Below are 6,000 nucleotides of genomic sequence, written 5' to 3' on the forward strand. Positions count from 1 at the left end.
CTTGTGGGGCAAGAGTATGATGGTGCTTTGGTCATGAGTGGTAAGCATTCTGGTGTGGCTGCACGGATTAAAAGTAGTGCAAGATTTGCTTTGTATATGCACTGTAATGCCTGTGATGTTCAGTATTAGGGGAATACACCTTTAAGGACACAAGGAATTATGGGATAGTAAACAGAGCAGCCACGGGAGCGGGAAGGTAGACGAGGGTCAGTCGGATTATGTGCACGTTATGCATGGAGCGAAATAAACACGCCGAAGTTCCACGGCTAATTCAGAAACGGTGTTATCATCTGTGAGAGTGAAAAGTAGGTCATTACAATGCCCATTGCTTGAACTTAGTTCCTGTTGACACTATAAAATCTGTGCCTAAGGCAGTTAACTTTTTTCTCTTCTGCAGAAGCTTTATAATTTTGTATCTGGCTCATATGTGCATCTCAAGTGGCTTGCTGTTCAGAAAGAGCTCTATCCTCAGCAGCAGCCCAGGGAACTACAAAGACTAACTGATACTAGGTGGGCATGCAGATACATGGCATGCCACAATCTGAGGGACAGGCTTCCAGCAGTTCTGAGACTGCTACAGGATATTGCACCTGAAAATAGTGGCGATAGATCAGTGGAGGCAAAGGGCCTTCTTTGTCAGATAGATTTACACTTCATAGGGCTTTTAGTTACCTTTTGTAAAGTACTAGGTGATGTCAAATGTCTTTCTGACATGCTCCAATCCAGCTCTCTTGACCTAGCAAGGGCTGTGGATCTAGTAGATGCCCTGAAAGACACATTACACGACTGCAGAAGTGAGGGTTACTTTGGGGACTTGTGGAAAGAGGTCAAAGAGATTGCAGATCACTGCAAAATAAGGTTTCAAACAGGCTGTAACAGACAGCCTACTACAAGCTCAAGATTCCACGACTCATTTATGATGAGCATTGTAGGACAGAAAAATAGTGACCAAAGGGATGATGAGAGATTCCAAAGGACTATCTTTTATCAGGTGCTTGACTGTGTCACAGCTGAGCTGCAGAGGCGTTTTTCAAAGACGAATTGTGAGATAATGCAAGGGGTCCAGTCTCTCAACCCAAAGAGCACAACATTCTTGAGTGAGGAGCCTCTGTTTGCCTTTGCTCAGACTTTTGAGTCAGATTTAGAGGACCTCAAACACGAGGTTCATCAAACCAAGCGGCTTTTTGAAAGGAGAGAGAAAAGTGGAATGGACAGACTGTCTACACTCCTTGACTTTGTTGTGTTTCTAGAACCATACAAAGAGGTCTGTAAAGAGCTATTTCGACTTGTAAGATTTCTGTTGTTATACCAGTCAGCAGTGCTTCCTGCGAGAGAAGCTTCTCAGCTTTAAAACTGATTAAAACCCACCTTAGGACAACAATGGCTGATGGCAGGTTAAGTCACCTCAGAATTCTCAGTGTTGAGTCAAGGACGGCACGCTCCCTTAACATGGATGAGTTTGTGAAACATTTTGCCAGTTCTCACAAGAACCGCAGAATTATGCTGTTTTAAAGACCTATGAAAATTTGGCACTTTGGCGGTCCCCTCTGGTTATAAAACCTGCACTGTGTAGTCCTACTGGCTAGTACAGTACACTCTAAAATGATGGCCTAAAAAAGTCAATATATAATATGTATGTACATAAACATGATACCAACAAAGAAAAGTTGATAATATAATCTCAAAATAATATAAACATTTGTGTTTGGTCAATTATGCCTATGTTACAGTGTTAATTGGCTTTGTATTTCATATTATTGGAAAACCTGTTTTGTCAACCTTTACAATGATGTCCAGCTTGTAAGGATCATGCATATGTGGAATGAGCAGCACAGCTGTTAATGTGGGTAGCACTCTGCCAATGCTTAGCAGTGTATTCTACTGTTGGTATCGTTTTTTTTCCGAACTTACACTTTATTCATTTAATACACCATCAGGAGCCTCAACTTCAGGTGGAAGATCCATTCGCTGCCACAACAGCCTGGCACCTACTCCTCATGCTGGTCACCAACCTGGTCACACATTGCTGTGGGATGGCATTCCATTCCTCAACCAGGATTCTTTGCAGGTCAGCAAGCATGATTGTGTTGGTCACTTTAATATGGACAGCATGTCCAAGCTGATCCCAGTGTGTTTAATTGGGTTAAGGTCTAGACTCTTGTGACCAGGTTGGTGACCAGCATGAGGAGGAGGCGCCAAGCTGTTGTGGCTGTGTATGGATCTTCCACTCAAAAATGATAATGGATTGCCCTGAAAAACATGGTCTAGACTACAGAAATAATCTTGTGGGGCAAGAGCTCTATCCTCAGCAGCAGCTCAAAGATGAACTGATGTTAGGTGGGCATGCAGATACATGGCTCATTCCACATATGCATGATCCTTACAAGTTGGACATCATTGTAAAGGTTAATAAACAGGTCTCTCAAAAATGATCATCAATTGCCTTGTAAAACATAGTCTGGACTCGGAAATAATCTTAAGGTTATGATGCGTGCACTGATATAAGGCAAGATTTGTGTTTTATGTGCACTGTTATGGACATTGTTTGACTTTTTTTCTTGTCAATGCTGTAAAATCTTTTTTGCCTCCTGCACAAGCTTTATAACTTGTACCCCTGTATAACTAATGGCAAAGAAAAGTTTATTTCCAGTCCATTTCTGTTTAAATATTTTGTCCATGCATATCTTGTGTTTTCAGTCAGGCAGACAAAACCATTGTTGACTTAACAAGTTGTTCATACTTGGTATGTCAAAGCACTTTCATAAATAAACTGTTAAATGTCACACACAAATCAATTGTTATCTTATCTCATTGATGCCTGATCTTTATTTTCTGAAAACATTTTGAATGTTCAAGACATAGACCCAGATTGTGTATCCATGAAAACTGTGACCCTAGTCTCCCCAATACAGTATGCGAGTACAGTACTGTGTTGGGGAGAGAGAGAGAGAAAGAGAGGAAGAAATTGAGCTGCAGTTCCTAGGTGGAGACACTGGCTATCAATAGTTGTCTTCGGGTGAGTATGTGCTGAAACTGATGAACTGCTGCCATTCTTGGCCAGTGTTGTGTCCAGCAAAACTCGGACCACGACTTTGAATCAAACTGTTTATTGCTGCCACAGTAAACGTCACATACACGTACACAATAGCATCAACCACGTCCCGTGTTACTGCCGTAAATCGACTGCCGTAAACCGGCTGTAGTAAAACTTAAAGCTGCAGTGTCCTAGACTACAGTCACACTGTTGTGACTTATACACAACAGCCAGGTCTCTCTTGAAAAAGAGATTTTAATCTCAATGGGACTAACGTGGTTAAATAAAGGTAAATGATAGCACATTTCTTCATTCATACACCTCTAATCAACAATAATGGCATTAATGATTCTAAGATGCCTGGTTAGGGTTAGCCTACACATTCATTTTCTGTCATGATATCATGGACCCCCCTGAATAGCCTTGGCCACCCCATGTAAAAAAAAACTCTAGTTCTGCCACTGACCTGAGTAGTCCCTCTAATATAATCATTCCTAATCCTGGCCTTCTTCATCACTCCCAATGAAAATCTTAGCATCTTCAACTTTGCCACCTCCACCTTCTGTCTTTTCGTCAGTGCCGCTGTCTCCAAACCATATAACATAGCTGGTCTCACAACCATCTTGTAAACCTTCCCTTTAACTCTTGCTGGTACCCTTCTGTCACAAATCACTCCTGACACTCTTCTCCACCCACTCCACCCTGCCTGCACTCTCTTCTTCACCTCTCTTCTGCACTCCCCGTTACTTTGGACAGTTGACCCCAAGTATTTAAACTCATATGCCTTCTTCACCTCTACTCCTTGCACCCTCACCATTTCACTGTCCTCTCTCTCATTCATGCATAGGTTTTCTGTCTTGCTCCTACTGACTTTCATTCCTCTTCTCTCCAGTGCATACCTCCAACTCTCCAGGCTTTCCTCAACCTGCACCCTACTCTCGCTCAGATCATTATGTCATCCGCAAACATTATAGTCCACGGAGACTCCTGCCTGATCTCGTCCATCAACCTGTCCATCACCATTGCAAACAAGAAAGGGCTCAGAGCCGATCCTTGATGTAATTCCACCTCCACCTTGAACCCATCTGTCATTCCAACCGCACACCTCACCATTGTCACACTTCCCTCATAAATATCCTGTACCATGTTACGGTTTCACCCTCACAACCCCCGCAACCTTTCTCTTCCGTTCCCTCTGGACCTCCACGGTGCTCGGCTTCGCCTGAGCATCCACTCCTCACCACCAGAGCTGGGGCGCGTTCACATTCCCCATCACTGGACTCAGACCCTGAGGTCCCCAGCACTTCCCAACGGGCACGGCACGCCCTACGGCGCCACTGATGCCATCTGCTGGCAGACTGGCAGCACAGCTCTGCTTTTCCCCGGTCACTCATTCCCTCGGCTGGGCCCCATCTACAATCATCTCCAGCTGTTCCCCATCTGCAATCACTTCTACCCCTACAAGAACCTGGCCTTCTCTCAAACTCATTGCCAGATCTTCCCATAGAATACCTCTGACCTGTTGCGCAGAGCTGGCTCACTTCCGTCCTTCCTTCCCTCCCTCCCTCCCTCCCTCCTCGGACTACCGCTTAGACTTTGAACTCGGACTACCACTTTGGCTTTGAACTCGGACGACTCCTCGATTCCCCTTTGCCCTCGGACTTGATACTTTGGCTGGTACATGCACACTGACACAACGCCCCGTTCACATTTTACACACACTTAGGATAATTTACACTAACACGTAATACCGCCTGTCACTATACATAGCGTATTCACACACACACCCCACAAACAAAACTACCTGAGCACATCCCGCATTTCCCTCTCCCCGACTATTTTTTCCCTTGTTTATTTTCATTAAACATTACTAAGAGTCCTCTGCCTCCCGTGTGGTCACCTGGGTCCTCCTGCACAACCCGTAACACAGCACTCCTACATACTTCTCTGCAACTCCCAGCTTCCTCGTACAATACCACGCCTTCTTTCTCGGGACCCTGTCATATGTTTTCTCTAAATCCACAAGACACACTGTAACTCCTTCGGGCCTTCTCTATACTTCTCAGTAAACATTCTTAAAGCAAACATTGCATCTGTGGTGTTCTTTCGTGGCATGAAACCATACTGCTGCTCGCTAATCGTCACCTCCCTTCTTAACCCAGCATCTATTGCTTTTTCCCATATCTTCATGCTGTGGCTGATCAGCTTTATACCTCTATAGTTGCTGCAGTTCTGCTCATCGTCCTTATTCTTCAGAATTGGTACCAATATGCTTCTTCTCCGCTCCTCGGGCATCCTCTCATTTTTCAAGATTGTGTTAAACAATCTAGTTAAAAATTCCACTGCCATCTCTCCTAAACATTTCCATGCCTCCACAGGTATGTCATCGGGACCAACTGCCTTTCCACTCTTCGTCCTATTCATAGCTGCCCTCACTTCCTCCTTTGCTAATCCACTGCACTTCCTGAATCAATAGCCCCACATCATCCAACCTTCTCTCTCTCTCTCATTTTCTTCATTAACCAACCCCTCAAAATACTCCTTTCACATTCTCAGCACCCCCTTCTCACTTATCAGCACATTTCCATCTCTATCCTTGATCGCCCTAACCTACTGCACATCCTTCCTAGCTCGGTCCCACTGTCTAGCCAATCGTTACAAGTCCTTTTCTCCTTCCTTAGTGTCTATCCTCTCAAACAACTCACCATACACCTTTTCTTTGCCACCTCTCTCTCTGCTTTATGCTGCATCTCCTTGTACTCCTGTCTACTTTCTTCATCTCGCTGCCTATCCCACTTCTTCTTTGCCAACCTCTTCCTCTGTATGCTTTGCTATACTTCCTCATTCCACCACCAAGTCTCCTTGTCTTCCTTTCTCTGTCCTGATGACACTCCAAGTATCTTCCTAGCTGTCTCCCTCACTATTTCTGCAGTGCTTGCCCAGCCATCCAGCAACTCTTCACTACC

General features: G+C 44.5%; 1 long non-coding RNA gene across 1 annotated transcript in view; it reads right to left on the bottom strand.

Moving 5' to 3' along the window:
- The window catches only part of LOC130112385 (uncharacterized), a 7,920-nt gene extending 2,523 nt beyond the window's left edge, over positions 1-5,397 (bottom strand). Inside the window, exon 1 of the long non-coding RNA XR_008810239.1 lies at positions 5,248-5,397. This is a non-coding gene — a long non-coding RNA (uncharacterized LOC130112385). The remainder of the gene's footprint in view (positions 1-5,247) is intronic.
- Between the last annotated feature and the right edge of the window lie 603 nt (positions 5,398-6,000).

The sequence above is a fragment of the Lampris incognitus genome, chromosome 5 (genome assembly GCF_029633865.1).
Source record: "Lampris incognitus isolate fLamInc1 chromosome 5, fLamInc1.hap2, whole genome shotgun sequence".
Classification (NCBI taxonomy): domain Eukaryota; kingdom Metazoa; phylum Chordata; class Actinopteri; order Lampriformes; family Lampridae; genus Lampris; species Lampris incognitus.